We start from the raw sequence: 22,120 nt of genomic DNA on the forward strand, positions 1-22,120 counted from the left end.
TGTAACGTGTTGTATAATATCACTTGTGAAACTCTGATTCAAGTACTCTTATCAAGGATGCCTTTGATGTATGTCTGGGTGATTCTCATAAAAATTATATATATATATATATATATGTATATATATATATATATATATATATATATACATACACACATATGTGAAATCAGGCATCGGTGATAACTATTACTTTTTTTCCATTAACAACAATTAAGCTATTGTTTTCTCAGTAACCTTTTTTAGTCAATAATATATTCTGAGACTCCTTCCCTCCATGCCTTTGGCATCTTTCCTTCCTTCAGATACCTCAAGAATATATCCTTCAACACCCTCAGCCTTCTCTGTGTGTAGTTGGTCTAATTCATCTGCTTTCCCCTTCTTTGATTTCCTCATTAGCATCATTAAATTACTGTACAATCACATCTGGAACTGTGATGTTAGTTAGAATCCAGATATGGAAAGCATTCTGTTCTTGAAATTCAAGAAAGTTTGTTATAAAAATCTTTGTTGGTCTTTCCCCATCTTTTGTCTGTTTATTTTCCTTTCAGCTTCATCCTTAAATTCTCTTGGGGTGACTTTATTTAGTTGGATCCTTCCAAGCTTTATTTAAACTAGTTTATCCTACCACAATTTCTCTTTTTATTAGATCATAATATTTGTAATTTTCCATTCTTTTTGTCTGTAATATTTAATAAACAAGTTTATATTTTAAATCTATATTGCCCTTGGCTGTTGTACCTTTCCACTTGGCAAGTAAGTTTAGAGTTTACTAACTAAGTTGTCTTTTGTTTTCATTATGAAAATTGATGGGTCAAATTCATTCCTCCTTTTCCTCTGACTCAGAGAATTTCTAGCCTCCTTCAAAGTGCCTCTGACATAAAGCCTTTTATGATTACCTATTCCATATGTTTTTAGTGCTTTTTCTACTCAAAATTATTTTGTATTACTTTGTAGATATTTTACACTTTACTGTGTACATGTTATATCCATCAGTAGAACTTAAGTTCTGAGGTCAAAGACCATTTATATATGTATACACACACACACACACACACACACACACACACACACACATATATATATACTGAGAAAAATTATTGGTGTATTATATTACTTGTTACCAATATTTCTAGGTGAAATTATCCATTTCCTCATACTCTTAACCTCTGAAGGTTAGGCATTTCCTAAAGGGGGTAGCTGAGGAATGTAATCTATTCCCAACTGCTTTTCCCCCTGCACCCCATCTGCCTGGACATGGACCTTTACTTTTTGTTTATCCTATAAACAAAAACCAGCCTGAGCATAAAGCACCATTTTTGGCTTTGCTCTTCCCATCCTAAATTTTTGGAGTGACCATCTACAATAGAAGAAATTTAGTCATTGCAGACTTTGAGATAGCTTATGTTTTTCTAGCCAAAGATTGCTAGGGAAAGCTGGGGAAAGTTCATAAACCAGCTAGTATTCCATTTCTTAAGTGCCAAAAAGTTGTGGGTCAGCCACATTTCAAAGTCGTAGTAAAACTGTAGGGATCCTCCCTCCTGAAGAGTTGTTCTTCCCCTCTCAATAATGAAGTTATAGGGACAGAGCTGAGAACACAACCCTACTTCCTCATTAAAACATCCACCAGTTAGGACTGCCAGAGGAGGACCAAATAATGTATAGTGTCAGGCCAATCAGGAGGAAAACTCACCTATAATAGATGCTGGTAGCTCTCACTCCAACTCATGTATTTCTTTAGGTGTTTTGCAAACTAGAGGGAAAGAGCATTGATTGCCATTCTTGGACTTGGACCTCCTGCTCACTCAGTCCTTCAGCATTCACAAGGTTTTAACCTAGTTCTAATCTCCAATATTCCTTCACCTAAAGTTTAGAAGTAATTTCAGAGCCTTCTAGTTATGGTTTTGTGTTGAACTAAGTGGGCAAAGTTGACCAATTCTCTAGCCAGGTTGGAGTGGGGGGTAGAGGGAAGTAGGGAAGGGAGGGAGGGGGGGTGAAGAGAGAGAGAATGAACAGCAATTGATTCTCTTCGAATTCCTATCTAGTTCCAGCTCAGGTGTAATCACCAGTCAGCTTCTTTCCCACACAGTTAATGAACCAGAGTCAGCCATAGACAATTATACAGGTATTCCTTCCTCATCTTGGGCATAAGAAATAAATGAGAATTTTTTGAGAGTTTTTCTGAAGTTGCAGAAGACATGCTTAGGCTAGTAGATAGCACACAAAAAATAAAAATTAAAATGTGTTTTAATTAAAAAATCTGTACTTAACCCTAAAATTTGCAATAAAGTACTGTAAACACTCCATAAAATGAAAAGAAAAAAATCCAGACTTCTTTAGTATGGAGGGCCAAAAATTTTATATGGATTTTCTAGATTGTAGGGGGTACCATACCTCTAACTTCTGCAATGTGTAAGGGATGCCTGTATATATTTTGAGGTGGAGTGCTGGGTCCCTTTGCTTTATGACATCAGATTCTTCCAGAAGAATATTCTCCAAATGTTCCTATCTACGACCGAGTCCTCCTTGGTCTGTCCCTCGTTAATTACAGTAATGATATATTTTAAGGATGTAATCTTCCTTTGCCTCATCACTTAGTCTCTAAATAACATATTTAGCTTTGTTCTTATTCTGGCTAATAGTTGAAAGTGATGAGGCTCTCTCACATAAGTTATATCCCAGAAGAGAAAAAGCCAAGTTCCTTGACAGGTATTTTACTTTGAAGAGGTTGGTGGTGAAGACAACCAACACCGAATCTATAGCTAATTACTGAGGAATGTCTGCTGTAGCTCTTTCCTGAAATCACCAGGGTCCTGACATCAGCCTCCATGATAAATGGCAACTCACAAGTAACAGCATTAAGAGATAGTTAGCTAGATCCTGCTGAGAAGAGTTTAGGGATTAATGGGACTGAGGAAAGGGAGAAGAAACCTCATAAGAGCAGTCTAATAAAATGGATTTCAGATTGTAGGAAGAGGTGGATGGTATGTTCCCTGCCGAGATGCACTAATATTTCGATTACATGATTAGATGGGGGATAAAAGAAATCCAAGGGCTTTCCAATGCACAGAAGTCAAGTGAACTAAATAAAAATATATTTTAAAATGCATAATAAGTTAAATATATTTTGATTCATTATTTTGGAAGAGAAAGAGATCAAATGCCTAGGATTTTCTCTCTTTCTATGCCTTTATCAATGAATTCCAGAGTAAAAAAAGGAGGGGATTAAAGTGATGAGAAGGAAAGAATTTGCAGAAGGAAATAGAATTTTTCAACTGTGGTTTTCCTTCATGCCTTTTCTTAACATTTAGAGAAACCAGCAATGACTTTCTAACTTTGTACCCTTTCTACACAGGAAGATTTCTATATGGATACATCTCAGAATGTTTTAGGAAATGTAGATTAGCCTGGTATCAAAGAAAGCATCAGATAAGGTTCTAGTCTTACCTGAGGCACTAACTAGCTTTGTGAAATCAAGGAGATCCTATCATCTCTCAAGTCTCTCTAATCCATAAAATGAAAAAATTCTTCTTCCCATTCATACCTTTTCTGTAGTCCCTTCCCCAGAACAGATTCTTTTTTTAAGGGTAGGAACTTTTATTATTTTTTTTCTTTCTAGCCCCAAAGTAACAGAGTGCCTCACCAGTATTAGATACTTAATAAATGTTCAGCTTGTTGGATTTGTTCTTATTATCTCAAAGGTATATTTCAGTCCTAAGGATTCCGTGACTTGTGTGGTCATACTTGGGTTAAAAGGACCCCAGTCTGTATAGAACTTTTACATGCTGATCTTTCCCTCTTTTCCCAAAACACTTGAAGGAATACATGAGTAGGTCTATCAAAAAAGAGACTAAATGTGATTCAACAAAACTTTTCTACTTTCCATTGGAAGTCCAAAGTTTCTCCCTACTCTATTGGCTATCCCCCACGCTGCTGCTAAAATAATTTTCCTTCATTATAGCTTTTTCTGTGTGAGTCTCATTTTTTGTTGTTCATTTATTTCAGTCATGTCTGATTCTTTGTGACCTCATTTGGGGTTTTCTTGGCAAATCTAGGAAATGTTTGAGGCCAGATTTGAAAATAGGAAGATTAATTTTCCTGACTAGGCTTGACACTATCCAGTGCACCATGTACCTGTGATTGTCCAATTTAACCAAATTCAGGGACTTCCCATTGCCTTATAACTAAAATATAAATTCTCTTTTAGTGTTTAAAGACCATGTAATTTACCCCCAATATGTCTTTCCATTGGTTATTACTGGTTTCCCAAACCTCTCTTCTCCAACCTCCTGCTCTGCTTTCCAGCCAAGCTGGCCTTCTTCTGTTTCTTACTCACTCTATATTCTTTCTCTGTACCTTTTTGCCATGGCTGGCTCCCATGCCCAGAGCTCTTATTTCTGCCTCAGTGTCTCTTTTCTCCTTTACAATGCAGCCCAAGCACCATCTTCTGCATGAAGCCTTTCTGCATCCTTTTCAATTACTCTTCCTCTCAAAATGTCTTATGTGTAACTATTATAATATTTGTATTTACTCACTTTATATTTGTGTTGTATATACTTTGGAAGGAAATTATTCTCTATTATAAGCTCTTTGTGAGCAAGGATTTCATTCTTTCTACTCGTGTCCCAAGCACCTAGCATAGTCATTGGCACATAGTAGATATTTAATAAATGCTTGATTGACTGACTATTTGATCACACTCAATTTACCTTTTGACTTCACTGGTGACTGAAGTATTACAATTAATTACTCATTTGCATGTGTTTCAGCAAGAATAATTGCTGGTCATTCTCCTCCATCCCCATACTTTCCTCCAATGCTGCTGTTTGCTCCATCATTTCTTAGGAAAGTACAGAGAAGTTGTAGAGAATAGTAGTGAATTCTGTTCTGAAAAGTCTACATTTTCATATGTGTGTGTGTGTAGCCTAATTTGTTACCAAGAAGCAACAATAGATATGCCATAAAACAGATCCTTCTTCCCTACATCTCCAGAGAATAGTCTGAGGTCAGTTTGTCATATTTCATAACAGTTCTTCATTACATGCTTCTTTTGTGATAGCCATTATCATTTTCCTTTCAAAAATGATTCATTACAACATGTATTCAATATAGTATGATGTGGTATAAATGAATAATTCTAAAGGTGAAAGAATGGGTCACGTTCTTCTAGGTGAATGAGTTCTCCTTGTGGATAAACAGAGATGTGTTTTCTTAGGCAAATATAACTTTTTGAGGGAAGTGTGGTCTAGTAGGACTCCATATATTAAATTCTAACCACAGTTTACTAAGCGACTACTCCAGTGACTTACATATAATAGAAATTTACTAATATCTTCTTAAATTTTATATTTTTAGTAAGCTATCAATATATTCTGCCTCAACATAACAGACAAAAAAATAGTAGTGACAGAGTAAAGAAACCAATGTAACTGAGCAGTAGGGGCTGCAAAGCAGAACCTTTAGATTGTGGCCATAAAGACTACATCTGTCTCTCTCACACACTTGAATTCCCTACAGTTAGCTCAAAAAATCTAGGAGAAATAGAGATCCTTTCCTAGTATAAAAGGTTGGTCCATTGTATTTCCATTACAGACCAACCAAGTTTGTCTGTTTAAAGATGGAGAGTCAAGTGGGACCTCTTTGTGGAATAGCTCTGGATCTGGGGGTATCTAGTATACTTGAGTATTGTGCATATATATTTTTATTTGTGTATTTATGTCTATAGAAAATGTGTATATGCCAAAATGTATTGCCTTAGCTATTAGAGAGTCTCTGATCACAAGGATAAATCTGGGGCACAAGGTCACTAATAGCTGTACCCTTGAAAGCACCTTCTTGGCCATTTGTTCTTTTTTCAGTCATGCCTGTCTCAGGTCACAGTGGTCTCAGGAGAAGGGCCAGTTAGTTATGCATAATTAAAATTTGTAGTTATTAGCTTGCAACTCTCAGGTTGATTTTGCCCTCCTAATTGCTGACTCTGCTCTTTAGATAGAAGTATATTTTGGAGTAGCATTCTATAGCCAATATTCTGACGGTCATTTCTGATGTATAAACTGGTGACCTTCTACTCAGACTCATCGTGCCCATTTATAATTATGCATTTCCACTGTTCTATAAAATATTCATAAAATCTCTAAACCTTTTTCATATGATGCCTTTCTGTTCCTCTCACCATACTATTGTTTGTATGTATTGTCAGTGTAGGACTCTGGCATATTAAATTTCATTTTATTAAGATTTGACCCATTATTCATATTTATTAAAAACCTTTAGAATCTTGATTCTTTCACTTAAATGGTGGGTTTGTCTAGCTTTGTATTACTTACAAATTTGGTAAATTTGCACTCAAACTTTTATTGTATTCATCAATAAAAATATTTAGGCCAATGATAAATTTCTAAGCCTCTTTACTGTAGACTTACTTTAAAGAAGAATTTATTCCATTAATTAGTATCCTTTGGGTTAGCTGTTCAGTCACCTTTTAAAACAGCAGTACATTCATCCAATCTATAGATATCCATCTTGTATACAAGGCTATAATGAACAACTTTGTTAACTGTCTTGCTGACTAGTAACGCTGTCAAAAAAGCAGATGTGATCACTATTTCCATTTCTTAGTGTTTATAAGCCATCTTTTTAAAAAGGCATTTTAAAATTATACTCAAGAACCAGATTCAAACTCATAGGCTAACATCTTGAAGACTCTTTATTCTGAATATATCTTATTTGTACATAGTGCTTTGCATTTGTCTTCCCCATTAGATTGGGAACTCTTCAAGAGCAGGAACTATCTTTTGCCCTCTCTTTGTATCCCCTAGGTTTTAATTCAGTGGCTATCACATAGTGATTAACAAATGCTTGTTGAATGACAATAGACATAGAAATATAAACTTTTTTTCCTTTTAACGCTATTTAGTCTGCGGTGGCAAGGAGGAAAACACCAACTGAACCTGCAGAAACATCAGTTTCAAGCCTAGTGACTATGACTCTAAAGATATTTTATTTTCATTGTGATGTTGTGATGTTTATACCTTCATGAATACCAACAGCGGGTAGTGGAGAGTCAGAATGTTTGCCAAGTCTCACAATGCTATCCATCATGCCTCAGAAGTACACTCTGAGAAGACAGCATCACTTCTCTGTTTTATATCAGGTGAATGTGTAGATAGAAACCTTTGTACCCTTCTACAGGGACCTCCTTGCAGAACCAGTGAATCCTCATTATCTATGGAGCTTGAAATCTGCTTCCTGCTAAGATGGTCCAGATCAACTCCCATGGGAGAAAAGGCTGATTAAATTTATTACCAACATTTCAATATCTCTTCTTCTCTCCTTTTTGATTCATATTCTTCTGTCTTCTAATTCTATTGAAAGAATTTTTTTATTCTTTGGCTTATTTGCTTTCTTCTTGAAGTATTTCTACATCCTTTAAGAAACACTTTATTCATCTTTATAAACTAGAAATTAGAGAAACATTCCTCCAGACTCTTCTTTTCCAACTAGGGAGGTCATTCAACCTGTGCTTTGAATATATGAAGTTCTTCCTTGAATCTAGAGGAGACATAAAAAAGTCCTTGTAGTTCACTGCAACATTTTCTTCACCCTTTATCCTCTGAGCCCGAGATAGTCAATTTTCTATGGGTCCTTCATGTACTGGTAACCCCATTCTTTACGTTATTTGAAAATTTAATGAGCAACAATGACTTCAAGTAGATTATTGACAAAATTACTGATATAAACGAGCCAAGGAGAGAGTCAGATTGTGCATCACTAGTGAATTAGTTTCACACTGACATCAGCTTGACCATGTTTGGTCAGTGATCCAAGTCCAACATCCATCTAACTGTATTATTATCCAGTCAATATAACTCTATTTTTTCTATAAAATATATCTTATTAAAACTTACCCATCCTATTTACCAGTCTATAAGTCTAATAATTCTGTCCAGAAAGTAAATGTGTTCATGTAAGATGACTTGTTCTTAATGAACACATCCTCATTGGTAGTAATTGATTCTTCTATTTCGACATGCTCACAAATAATTTCTTTTATAATATATTTTAGGAATTCATCAGAAGTTAATAGTATAAAAGAAAGAAAAGATAATAATCCTCTAATATCTCATGTCCATTTTCTTCCTCACTATGGAAACTGAATATTTACTTATTTCTAATCCATTGACTTCTTCAGTTGAAGAAGTTGAGTAGTTCTTGCTTCATTGTCATGTATCATGTTACAATTTACCACACACATAGACCTCAGTTCTTTTATTTGCTCCCATTTCTGTTTTTCTTCCATGATTTAAAAATCTGAGTTCATATTATGAGTTTCCTATGCAGCCTCATTTATCTGTTTAGGATTACCTCCACCCCATTTTTAATCTTTATTAGTGTCAGTTTCAACTATATCTGCAGGATTTCCTTTTTGAGAATTCTTTTTTCCTAGGCAATGATATTCTCCTTATATTGATTCTGAATTTATTGAAATAATCTCTTCTAAAGTACAAGGTACACATCTAATAATGATGACTTTTCCTTTACAGCTTCCCTTATTCACTTATTTATTCTGTGCTCTAAATCAGTGATTGTTAACCTGAGGTCTAAGAACTTGTTTTTTAAGAATATATTTTGAAAACTTTTTTTCTGTTTAATTGGTTTCCTTTGTAATCATACATATGTACTTTATTAATTTAAAAATATTATTCTAAGAAAGGGGACCTTAGGCTTCACCAATCCTTCTAAAGGTGTATATGATACCCCAAATGTTAAGAACTACTACTCTGAGGTGCTATATATACTGTTGAAATTTCTGATTTAATGTGTGTGTGTATACATACATACATACATATATATATATATATATATATATATACATATATATATATATATATATATATATATATATATATATATATATATATATACTGTGAACCTTAAAAAATTCTCAGACCCTACTTCATAAGGTTTGGTTAAGACCATTCCCCATTTAAACAATGAAGGGACTTAGATCAGGAATGTGAGACCTCTACTCCACCCCTACTTAAGCATACTTTAGGGGAAGAAACTCCTTGTTGAACAATGAAAAATACTTAAACCCATACTTATAATAAGGCAAAAGTTCTTAAGCTGTGCCTATTTTTAGATCTAATACAAAAGGGTGCTAAGTACCTATAAAGGTCAGGCAACTTGTGAATTTACAAGTAGAAAAGAGGTGAGAACTTACTCAGAGATTTTTTCAGGTGTGAACTTAATCAAAAGTTTAAGCCTACTTAGGTGTGAATTAAGAATGATCTGTCCTTTGGAAAATGTCTACTGTGATTGGTAGATGTGAGAACTTAGGGGAGGTGACATAGGAGAAAATTCCCTTTAAAAGGAGATGAAAAGCTGAGAGAGGGGACTCTCTCTTGGGACTCTCTCGGGGACTGTCTCAGGGAACTCTCTCTGGAGATTCAGCTTGCCAGAGCTGCCTTGAAGGGCTTGGTGGCTGAACTTAGTTCAGCTTGCTGAAGCTGAACTGGTGGGTCTCTCTAAACACTAGAATCTTGCTTGGGACAAATCTTGTGGTGAGTGTATAAAAGACTGACTGATCTCTCTCTTAAGGCTTAAGCCTTAAGGCTGGCCTAAGATGGTCTAGCCCTTTTCCTACTATTCCCTCTTACTCTGTTTCTCTCCCTTTCTTTAATTCCTCATTTGTATTAATTAAAATTTCTATAAAACCCAGATGACTTGGGTATATTTAATATTTGGGAATTTTTCCCTGGCGACCACATTATATTTGATCTAAAACAAGACACTGTCTTGAAACCATATTTTCTGCGGTCACAATTTAAGCCAAACACTCTTTTATCTACTACAGTTTATAACTCCCACTATTTTAATCACTACAAAACATACATATATGTAATTTAGATAACCATTAATTTTTAAAGATGGATAGAAAAATTTTGAGACCAAATACTAAGATATATATACATATATTTCTTCTTCACTTTGCAGTATCTCTAAAAATATATTCAGAACTTTGTTTGAATACCAACCATCAGGACATCCTGAATCCAACATGGCTTAACTTCTTTGACCCTCTTGTTATTTTTTTAGTTTCTGCCTTTCATTTGCCTGTCTATTCCTTGAGCTTGTTAAGAAACCTTTTTTTTTTTTCATATAAATCATGTAGGTCCAATTTGTATTCTGTGTTCCTTGGCTTTCCTTATTATTTCACTGTTTAATTCTTTCCCCATTACTTACTTTCTCCAATAGCCTTAATGACACCTATGGCCTATAAACTCTGTGTTTTATTGGTAACCACGCTAACCATTGGTTAACAGATTCAGAGAGGCTAAAATACATTTTCTCTTTTGATACAAATTGCTTCTAAGAGAAAACAAATTCTGGTGAAAAAAAGTTTTATAAAAGTAATGACTTTTATTCACTGAGAATTATAAGGTCATATATGTTTGAAAACTCTACTGGGATTGAAATTGAAAGCAAAAATGCAATTTTTACCTAGCACTGGATGTTTTCAAATCCTGAATATAGTACAACTGTCTAGAATATTTTTTATGTTCAGTCAATTGCAAATAACTAAAACTAGAAACCTTCAAACTTCCTTTTTAGAACCAATATCCTTGGTAATTACTTAATAGAACAACTTCCATTGTGGCCTCCTAGGTCTTGATTTCTACTTAACACATTGATATCATTGGAAATCAGTGAATTGTCCCTTGAAGGTCAAGTTATAAGGCTAGGGATGGACGTGCTACTATGTGGTCCAGAAGAATAGATTCCGCAGTTTGGAGAACCCCTTGACATTGCCTGAATTTTCAGTAATTGGTTGGGGAAAAATGTTTTGTAACATGCTTCTTTGGTTTCCTGATTGTCATTTTTATAACCTTTTAATACCCTTGCCTACCTGAAAAGTCCCTCTTATGACCTCTGTCATTCCTATTAGATTGACACATATATTATTATATTTTAAGTAGCACTTAGTCTGTCAAATGCAGCATTAGCCTTGGAGATTTGCAGTCCATGTTGTCACTTTGAGGGGGGAAAATTGGTTAAATGACAGGAGAAATATTGCGCTTCATGAGCAGAATGGTTTTTGTATTTTGTTGGCTGTTCTGGTCATCCATATCCCTGTCACTAACCTCATTAGGTCAAGGGCTGAAGGCATTTTACACAGATATGACATGCATTTGGGGGACACTGAGGTGCACATTAGCATCTGAACAGTGGATTTTTTTAAAATCACACTTTTTAAAAAAAAAATATAAGAATAAAATTAATGGTGTTCAATCTCCAGAAAAAAACATTGAATGTAAGATCGTGAAGTTTGACTTTCTTTCTAGTTCATCATTAAAACTTTTCCAACATCTTACCTGAAACTACCCAAAGAAGGCTGATGCTAAAAATTAACTTCCTCCCATGGGACTCATTTATTTGGATGTTGTCCTTTTTTCCTTTTCCTGAAATCAGCAAAATCTATGGTGAACAAGATGTTAAGATTCTGAATCTTTCTGAGATATTTGTATTAGCCAAGTAATTGACAAAGTAAAGGGAAAATTAATCAGGCACATATTAAATGAGAGCCATGGAATGAAGCATCTGCAGCGCTAGGTGGCTGTCTGCATACCATCCTTGTAATGCTGTTTTGCCAGCTTACATCTGGAGTGGTTCATCAGCACCGAACAGATGCTAGTGTGAAATAGGTCATCGTAGCAGCAGGGCATTAGAACACTGAAATTTCTTTATTCTTGCAGCGACAGCTCTTCCATTCTATTCACACCAATTATGAACATTTTAAGCCCACTCTGAAATAGGAATACATGTGTGATGGCCAGACTTGGAAGCACAGAGAGATAGAAACCTAATCATCTCTGAGGATTTACCAAGGAGATTTCCCCATAATATAGAGAAATAACCTTCCTCATTTCCAGAGAGTAGGGGGTGGTTGTTTATTTGTTGCCATGGTGTGGGGAGGGTGGGAGAATTCGAAGGGTTGTTGAAGAGACACTTCTGAGTGCCTTCCTGGTGGCAGATGCCCAGAAAAGAGAGAGATGCTAATTCTCGGGAGTTCCATCAGTCATTGGAAAGGAGAGGTCACATAGATAAGAAAAATGAACAGCCCATAGTATGTGAAGCGGTGACATTCAATGAGTCCTTGTCACCAGCAGCCATTAGCATGCAAGCCTGCTGTTAGGTTTCTGTGCTTTATGTGTTTCCCTTGACCAGGCAGGGAGCCTTTGGAGCTCTGGTAGCAGTTAATATCATACAAGTTATTGTTTCTTTCTGGAATATCTTATATTTTTTAGTACCTTTGAGATGCTTCTCTGCCCCTTTGTGCCTCTAAAATTTTAAAGAGAATCAAAGAATGTATAATTTATATCTGTCCCAGAGGTAATTGAGTGACTTAATGATATCTATGAGAAGGATTTAAAAAAAAAATCATGTCTTATGCAAGAAGAGATTTTTATGGGAAAACTGTAAGGACTGGCCTCAGAGATACTCAGCTAATTATCCCTCTAACAGTGAATATAGATTCCTTAGAGATTCTAGCAGAGAGCAGTTGTGAATAGGACTTACCCTTGTGTATCTAGGCTGCCATTAGGAACCATATTGCAACTGATTCATTGCGTAGAACATAACTCAACTCTGACCCCGGAAGAGTATATACTAGAAGCCTTTGGACTTTTAAGACTAAGCAGAGTTGCTGAATGGGGGCAGGAGTGTTTTCTTGTGGAAGAATTCATCGTTGAGTGAGGATCTTTTTATAGCAAAAAATGCCACCCTCTCCTTTAGTCCCTAAGAGCATACACATCATTTTTTTTTGGTGGGGAGCAACCCTTATTGAGCTCAAAGTTAGGAATTACTCAAAAGTTCAGCCCCTTGCTATATGGCATATTGACACAGGCAGGAAAACAAAATGACATGTTAGTATCCTTCAGTCCAGTTAAAATGTATTCATGTCCCCGTCATCCAGAATAGTTGTGACAACATTTGTTAGTAAGTAGCTTTTTTTTTTTGCTATTTGTTTTCTCCTGAAAGATTAGTTAATAGCTTGGCTGCTCATTCTTTATTTGATTCTTCATGTATAAAAAGAAGAAAGGCTTTTGCAGGAAGTATTGTTTAAAATTTTGAAGCCAGTTTAATTTAGAGGAAGCAAATTTCCATGGAGATTTACATATAACCATATACATAAAAGGCAGTGTGATGGTGTACATTTATAAGAAACATAGACTTGGGTTCAAGTTCTGCCTCAAATATATTCTGACTATAACTTAACTTTGCGGTGACCTAGATAATTCTCTAGTATTGTAAGTTGCAGAGTAGGTGCCAGACAGTTTTCTTACCTGAAGTTTTCTTCATCTGGGAGGTAGTTCAGTTTTGTATCCACTGATGCTAAGACAATGATATCATGGTGATGGTGATGGTGATGATGATGGTATCAGTACTAATACTGACTGTATTACATCAGGACAGGAGATGTGACAGTTGTGACCCCAAAGGACTCAAGAGAGCCATGCCTTTGAGTTAGAGGATATACTCTGATTAAAAGTATTATCGAGAATAGAATAGATAAAATAGAGAGGTAGGAAGTATTTGAGATATTGTCTGTCTTTAAAAAAATAAAATTTTATTGCTTCCTTTCATTTTTATATCAACTTTATTTCCTGCTGTAATCTTTTTTGTCTTACTCCCAGACAACCACTTCTTATAATAAAGAATAAAAAATGGGGAAAATTCAGTAAAATGAATCAAGCTATTGAAAGTCTGTTGCTATATGTAGTGTTCTACATCCTTAATCTTTTGCCTCTGTAAAGAAGTGGTAGGAGATATTTTCTTATATCCCCATTAAGACCAAGGCTGATCATTTTAATTTTTCAAGATTCAACTTTGGTTTGCTATTGAACACTCTTTCTATTTAAAATTGTTATTGTAATTTTGTGAATGCTCTTCCTGGTTTTCCTAACTTCACATCAGTTTTTACAAGTCTTCCCATTCTTTCTATATTCAGAATTACAAATTGCTTTCCAAGATGGTTAGACCAATTCACACTTTCAGTGTATGTGTTCCCTTTAATTTCCACAACTCTCCTGGATTAGCCCTTATTTATTCCATTGGGGCAGCTAGTTGGTACAGTGGATTGGATGCTGGGTCTAGAATCAGAAGGCTCATCTTACTGAGTTCAAATCTGGCCTCAGACACTTACTAGCTGTGTGGTCCCAGACAAGTCACTTAACTTTCTCTGCCTCAGTTTTCTCACTTGTAAAATGAGCTGGAGAAGGAAATGGCAACCCCTCCAGTATTTTTGCCATGAAAATCTCACAAGGAATCATGAAGAGTCAGACATGACTGAAATGCCTAAACAACAGCAATTTATTCCATTGTAAATCTCCTAAATGTGTCCCCTCTTTACCCCTGAGATGATGAGTTAGGTTAAAAATGATGATGATGATGATGATGATGATGATGATGAAGATAGCAACTTAAATTTATATAGCACCTTAAGGTTTGGAAAGTCCTTTATGGAAATTATCTCATTCTGTCCTCCTAACAATCCTGAGAGATGCTCTTCCCTTCATTTTGCAGATGAGGAAACTGAGGCAGATAGGTATTAAGTGATTTGCCTGCTCAGGGTCACAGTGTCTGAAGCTAGATTGAACTCAGGTCTCCATGACCTCATGCCTGGTGCTATTTCTACTGTGTCACTTTGCTACCTGTAAAATAAGTTTATATGATTCTTCTAAATGAAATATATGGAACTGAGAACTATACGTGTATAAGTACAAAGAAATAGATAGTCTTATCTATTTTTGATTTCTGTTTGCTGCAGGAATGGCCAGGACAAGCTGTGACCTCCTTTTTGAAGCATACTGAAGTAGTTGCCTAGGACCACCCTTCATTGGCCATAGTCTAAGAGGTGAAGTCAAACCATTCCGTGTTTCTGAAGGTAAGCCATTTATGCATATAAGTTCAATTATAACAACAATAAAGGCACAGCCATTGGGCAGTATGGAAAGGCAGCAACTGAATTTAGTTCATGTGATGAGGACAACAGCTTCATGCTCTTTCTGGAGGCCATCTACAATTAGCACCTTAAATACTAGGGAAAATAGAACTACTTAGCTGTTCTTAAAGGCTATGCCTTTTTCCTACTGTTCCACAGATATTTGACCTTGCAGATGGGGAAGAGGGTAAAGAGAATAGAGCTTTAGAAGAGAGAAAGAGGGACAGACTTAGAGACAGAGAAAAAAATAATTAGATTAGTTTTGCTGAAGGATCTGTTGTTTTCCCTTGATGGCATTTCCCGTGTATTTAGTTGCCACATATAATGTATGCCCTGAAATGGCTGTGATACTGGTGGTGGTGAAAGGTGGGGAGATATTTTATAGAGTTATACTGTCAAACTGCCTAAAGCCTTAAATACACATGCAGGTACCAGAACTAGATAGAGCCTATTAAAATGGAAAGGGGCTTCAGTAACCATTTAGTTGAAACCTTATACAAAAGGAATTTCCACTCCACAGGTGGTTACCCAGCCTTTGCTTAAAGATCCCCAAGGAGAGAGAACTCAATACCTCTCGAGGTAGCCCATTCCATTTTTGGACAGTTCTAGTTGTTAAGAAATTTTACCTGATATTGAACTTAAATTTTCTTCTTTGCAACTTCTACCCAGTCTTCTTGGTCCTGCCCTCTGAGACCAAAGAGAGCCTAATCCCTCCATATAATAGCCCATCATATTTTAAAGACAGCTATCATATGCTTTTGGGTTCTTCCTTTTGCCAAGCTAAACATGACTGATTCCTTCAACCAGTTATCCAATGTCATGGACTAAAGTCCTTTTACAGTCCTGGTTATTCTCCTCTGGACACTAGAGCTTCTCAATGAACTGTGTATGAAAGAAAAAAAAATACTTAAGATGAGGTCTTCCGAATGAAGAGTATAATGGTTCTATTGCTTCCTTAGCCCTGTATTCTATGCCCCATTGACTGTAGCCCAAATTTGCATTAAATACTCTAGATTCTACATCATACTGCTGATTCATATTGAGTTTTTAATTCACCAAAACTCCCAAATCTTTAGCAGAACAATTACTGTCTGCCCCTGACTTCATCATTTTGTGGGCATGAGGTTGTTCTATCTATAATGCATTTTGTCTTATTAGAATTCAGACCAAGACACATGTGATACCTAGTGGAATAGTGCATCGGCTATGGGACGGGTGGAGGAAAAGAAAATGATCTTTGTTTCCAAGGAATAATGTTGGAAAATGACCAAATAAAATAATTTATAAAATTAAAAAAAAAATTCAGACCAATGCTCCAGTTCATCCATATTTTTAGGGTCCTTACTGTGCCATTCACTGTGTTCACTAGTGCTCCTATCTGTAGTTTTGATAAGTATACCATCAGTGCTTTTATCCACGTCACTGCTGGATATATAGCAAAAGTATAGTGACAATTTTGTCATTAACCAGGAAGGATTCTTGAATCATTTCTATTGAGTCCCAATGGGGGAGATCACACACACACACACACACACACACACACACACACACACACACACAATTTACAGAGTGATTCAGGTGAACCCTGAAGGAAACTAAAGAGTCTTTGATAAGGAGATGAGATGGGAGCATATTGCAGTCACAGGGTCACTGGCAAGGCTTGGATGTGAGAGATTGAGATCATGTATGAAAGGAATAGTAAGAAGTCTAGTTTGGGTGGCCCATGGTATGCATGGAAAGGAATAACGAGTAATGAGGCTCAAAAGTAGGTTAGGATAGATTGCAAAAGGCTTTAAATGCTAAACAAAGGAATTTTCACATTAGTAGTTGTTGGACTCTGATTGCTTTATGAGATTTCACAGGCCTCAAAGGAAAAAATTATTTCAGGATTGCTTTCTCTGAGGAAAAGGATTTTATTTGACAGCTTTCATCAAAATATTATAAATCCACTTAAATTAAGTATAATTTAATTTGACCCAAGTTTATAAATAGTGGTTCATCAAAGAATTGAGAAGAGTGTTATTCCATTAAAAAAGAAAGATATATCACTTAGGAATTTCTCATAATATATTTTGGAAATGTGTCCAATAAGCATTTTTTTTCTGTTTGAAAAGCATTCTCTGTTTTTTAGTTATATAAGGTAAATACTCTTAAATGTCACAAAGCTTTACAGCCAAAGCAGACTATAGTCTCATTAAAGAGCTGCATATCCAATGGCCAGAATTCACAAGTTGAGATTTCTTGCTATAAAATTCACTGTAAACAGAAAATTGGGAATGGGCATACTTAAAATTCAAGAAATACCAAGCTCTATGTTCCTAGCTTAGAAAGCCTCAATGATGTTTAAAGATGTGTAATTATTCCCTGAATCATGTTATCTGATTTACAAATCTGTTATTTGCAAGTTCTTTTTCTTTTTAATAGCTTTTTGTCTGTGGGAAAGAAGCTAGGTACAGTTTTGCATGGGGCTGTTAGTATGAATTGTGCCTGTGCAAGATGCTTCATTCCATTGTTCCTCAACTGAATTCAACAAACATGTTTTTAAATGTCTTTGCTATGCAAAGCATTGCATCTCAATATCATCCCTATAAAGTCAGATAATTATGATTATTATTCATTTACTTCTTAGAGTTTTCAGGGTGTAGTGTCTAGTCCTATTTTGAATGGAGGAAGGCAATGTTTTTATACATATGTATATATATATATATATATATATATATATATATATATATATATATATACATATGTATATTCTCTGTTCAAGAGATTTTTACTGAAAACTTGTATTTGACTATCCTGCTTCTCTGGGAAGGCAGGAGGCATGGATCATATTCAGGTCTGCAAGAGAAATGAGATGCATGGAATCAGTATGGTTAATGCAGGATTCTGAGGCTATTGACCTTGGAGAGAGCCTATGCTTTTAGCTGAGCCAATTGAGGAAATTTAGGCATAGATCATCAAGGAATTCAGGGTCATTAGTAGATCAGAAGGGCATTCTGGGAAAGAACCTTATGCTGATAACAATTTTTGGGAAAGCTAAGGTTGGAGAGAAAGACATGGACGCCTATATTCATGGTCCCAGGACTCCAAGTTCCTATATTGATCTTGAGCAGTAGTTTGAGGATGTTGTAAATCTTAAAATTTCTCAGACTTATGAATGTTGGAAATTTCCCCATTGGGGAATCTTCTACTTAAAAAAATTCCTTAGCAGATAGTGAGAATTCTACTTGAATGTGAGGGCTTGTTGCCTTGGGAATATCCCTGCTCCACCCTACTTAAGACTGCTTTAGGACAGAAAATGGCTTGCTGAACAATGAAAGTACTTTGATCCATGCTTATGGAAGGGACAGGAAGTTCTTTGAGTCATGACTGTTTTAGAATTGATACAATGGGATACTAAGTACCCATATAGGTGGGGCAACTTGTAAACTACTTAAACCTAAAAGGGTGATAACTTATTCAGAGGTTTTTTCTTAATGAAATTTGTCGACACAGCAGCATTTTTTTTCTGACTTACTAAAGAGATTAAAACTACTCAGCTGTGAATTCAAAATGGGCGGTCCTTTAGAAACATCTACAGTGATTGGTAGATGTAAGGACTTAGGGGAGGTGACAGAGGAGATTTTGCTCTTAAAAATAAGAGCTCAGAGAAGAGCAAGAGGAAGAATCTCGATTTCTGACTCTCATTCTGAAGGAGAGTTCCTTGAGGAGCTCCTCTGAGGGGCTCTGTCCCTCTGGGGTAGGAGCTCTGGAGGCTCTTGAGAGAGGCCCTTTGAAACAATCTCTGGCTGGAAGACTCTTTGAGGAAGGACGCTGGCCTGGTGTCACTAGTATCCTTGTTTAGTCAGACCTTGTGGTGAGTGCTAAAAAACTGACTGATTTCTCTTTTAAGACTCAGGTCTAGGCCATATTGGCTTGAGGCCCTTCATACTTATTCCTTTCTTACTCTCTCTCTCTCTTTCTTTGATTACTCATTGTATTGTTAATTAAAATCTCTATAAAACCCAATTGACTTGGGTATTTGAATAATTGGGAATGTTTTCCTGGCGACCACCTTATATTTGATTTTAAAACCCAAGACACTGTAGTGAAACATATTTCTGCAGTCAAATTTACTCACCCTCTCTTATATCTATCACAATTTATATCTTCCACTATTTTAATCACTACAGTTTAAGACCTCAACCATTTTCAATCTCACAATGTGTTATAACCATTGGTCACAAATTCAGCCACTACATTATGAATAAGGATAATTTACTTGAGTTAATAGAGAAAAAGAATTAGGTGGAGATCATAGAGATTTCTAGAAAAGAGGCTAAAGAGAAAGAAACTTGAAATCTGAGAGAAAAAAAACTTAGACTAAGAGAGTTGTTTTTCTCATGTAGGAGTCAAAGGAGAAATTTAATGATTTTATAAGTCTATTGCTCAAGAAGGAGCTGCAGATTTAAAGTCCATAAGGAATTGGGGTTGGGAGGAAGGGAGCAAGGGTTTGAGAAAATTGGGAGAAAGAATCTTCCTCCATGACTTTAGGTTCTCATATCCTTATCTGCAGGTGTGGATAAAGAGATTCCTGAAAGCTAAAACACAATTCACAATTACAGAAAAGGAAATGATAAAACAATAATATAGGACCCAAGTATTGAAAAAAGGGAAAAAACAAGAGTGAAGCCTACTGACTATAGATCATCATATACAACCAGTATTTGCTAATCAGCATGGAATTGTATGAAACAATCTGGAAAATGTCATCCTCACACAGGAACTTTTGAACTGGAGTACCATCCCACAGGGAATTTCTTTGCATCTTGGACTCCATGCCATATTAGTATGTAGCTGATTTCTGTTTGTTAAAATACATTATGCTTGTCAGGTAGAGTACCTTTGGATTATTTTCTTAAAGAAAGTATTCATGACATCTTGGTGTAAGCCTATATTTCTTCCTTGTGCTTTATTTAGGTGAGTGATAAAAGCAACCATGTCAATGCTTTATTCATCTCACTAAGGAGTGCTTGTAAGCTCTCTTTCCATTTAGGTTCTTTCTGTTTTTAAGACTTTCCTTCATTTATAGCAAAAATGTTAAGATTGATATGATTTACTTCCTCCAATAGTGTGTCCACTCGTTGGCCATTGGATAAGGATCTCATATTTAGATCATCAAAAGCTAAGTTAAGGATCAAAATCAGGACAAAGCATTCAAAACAATTGTATTTTGATCTATTTAAACAAGTTAATGACAACAATGAAAGGGATGTAGATGGAAGAAAGGGCATAGACACAGACTACAAAAATTCCACATACATATTTAATTGATATAAATTAAATTAGCCATAGTAAGTTGATCAGAAGAATCTATAAAGAGAGATAGCCAGCCAACAGTAGACTTTTCAAACAGGGAATTATGTCAGTTAATGGCAATACTAGTTTAGAGTATAAGCCCATCTATAAAATCTTATGGGAAAGGATGGTAGAAGATCATAAGCAATAAATACCTCATAAAAACTTTACAGAAGGATGGAGAGTAAAAGTGATTTAAAGAAAGCTTAATGAAGGGGCAGCTGGGTAGCTCAGTGGATTGAGAGCCAAGCCTAGAGATGGGAGGTCCAAGGTTCAAATCCAGCCTCAGACACTTCCCAGCTGTGTGACCCTGGGCAAGTCACTTGACTCCCATTGCCTAGCCCTTACCTCTCTTCTGCCTTGGATGGAAGATAAGGGTTAAAAAAAAAAAGAAATCTTAATGAGATACCAACTAAGCAAAGCCATTCTAAGGAGATTTATGGATCAAAATGGAAGAATAGGAAACAAAATAAAATTGAAGAAGCTCTGGAAATCTCTCTCTCTCTCTCTCTCTCTCTCTCTCTCTATATATATATATATATATATATATATATATATATATACATACATATGCTTAGATGTGTATTTACATATATATATATTCATTATCAAGAATTCTATAATGAATTAATGAAATATAGAGAAGCTCTTGGTTAATATGATTAAAACAAGAGAAGAAAACCAAATCACTAGAATAAAAAATGTAAAGGTTGAATTTACCACTAATGAAGGTGAAAGCAAAACAATTATTAGGATTATTTTGTCCATTTTTATGGCAAAAATATAATTATTTAAGTGAAATGGATGAGTATTTGAAAATAATAAATTGTGTAGATTAACAGAAGAAGAAACAAAATACTTAAAATACTTATTTGAGAAAAAGAAATTGAACAGGCTATAAAAGAACTTAATTAGAAAAAAAAAACATTGGGACCAGATGAATTCAATAGTGAATTTTACAAAATATTTAATGATCATGTAATAACAATACAAAATAAATTGTCTAGAACAATTGGTAAAGAAGGAATCCTATGACACTCCTTTTTTGAAACAAAAAAGCTTTTGACAAATAATTGAAAGCATAGGTATAAATGGATTTTTCTTTAAATTAATAAGATTCATATATTTAAAACCATCAACAAACATTGTCTGTAGTAGTGATAAGTCAGAAGACTTCCCTAAAAGATCAGGAGTAAAACAAAGATGCCCATTGTCACCAATATTATTTAATATTTTATTAAAAATACTAGTAATAGCAATAAGAGAAGAAAAAGAAATTAGACAAAATTGGAATGGGCAAAGAGATAATAATAAAACTATCTTTTTGCAGATGATGATTATGGATAGTAAATTTTAGAGATGAATTGAAACTATTAATAATTTTAGCAAAGTAACAGCATATAAAATAAACCCATTTATGATTATTTCTATAACAACATCTTTAAGAGATAGTAAAAGATAACCCATTTCAGGTAATCATAGATAGAATAAAGTACCCAGGAGTATATCTTCCAAAACAAATCCAGAAAATATGTGAGCATATTTATAAAACAATTTTTATATAATAAAACCAGATTTAAATAGTTGGAGAAATATTAACTGTCCATGGGTGAGCAGGACAAATATAATTAAAATGACATACCTTCCTAAACATAACTCCTTATTTAATGCTATCCTAATTAAATTACTAGAAAAGTATTTTATTGAACTAGAAAAAATAATAGCAAAATTCATATGGAAAAACAAAAGGCCAAGATTATCCAAGGAAATAATTTTTAAAAT

At 35.1% G+C, this 22,120-nt stretch overlaps 1 protein-coding gene across 7 annotated transcripts in view; it reads left to right on the forward strand.

Annotated features, from left to right (window-relative positions):
* The window catches only part of ENOX1 (ecto-NOX disulfide-thiol exchanger 1), a 577,820-nt gene that overhangs the window by 87,063 nt on the left and 468,637 nt on the right, over window positions 1-22,120 (forward strand). For all 7 annotated transcript variants that reach the window (XM_056807991.1, XM_056807990.1, XM_056807986.1 and 4 more), the window contains one exon: window positions 14,828-14,944. The gene's annotated coding sequence lies outside the window, so the exon portion shown is untranslated. The remainder of the gene's footprint in view (window positions 1-14,827; window positions 14,945-22,120) is intronic.

The sequence above is a fragment of the Monodelphis domestica genome, chromosome 8, assembly GCF_027887165.1.
Source record: "Monodelphis domestica isolate mMonDom1 chromosome 8, mMonDom1.pri, whole genome shotgun sequence".
In the NCBI taxonomy this organism is placed as follows: Eukaryota; Metazoa; Chordata; class Mammalia; order Didelphimorphia; family Didelphidae; genus Monodelphis; species Monodelphis domestica.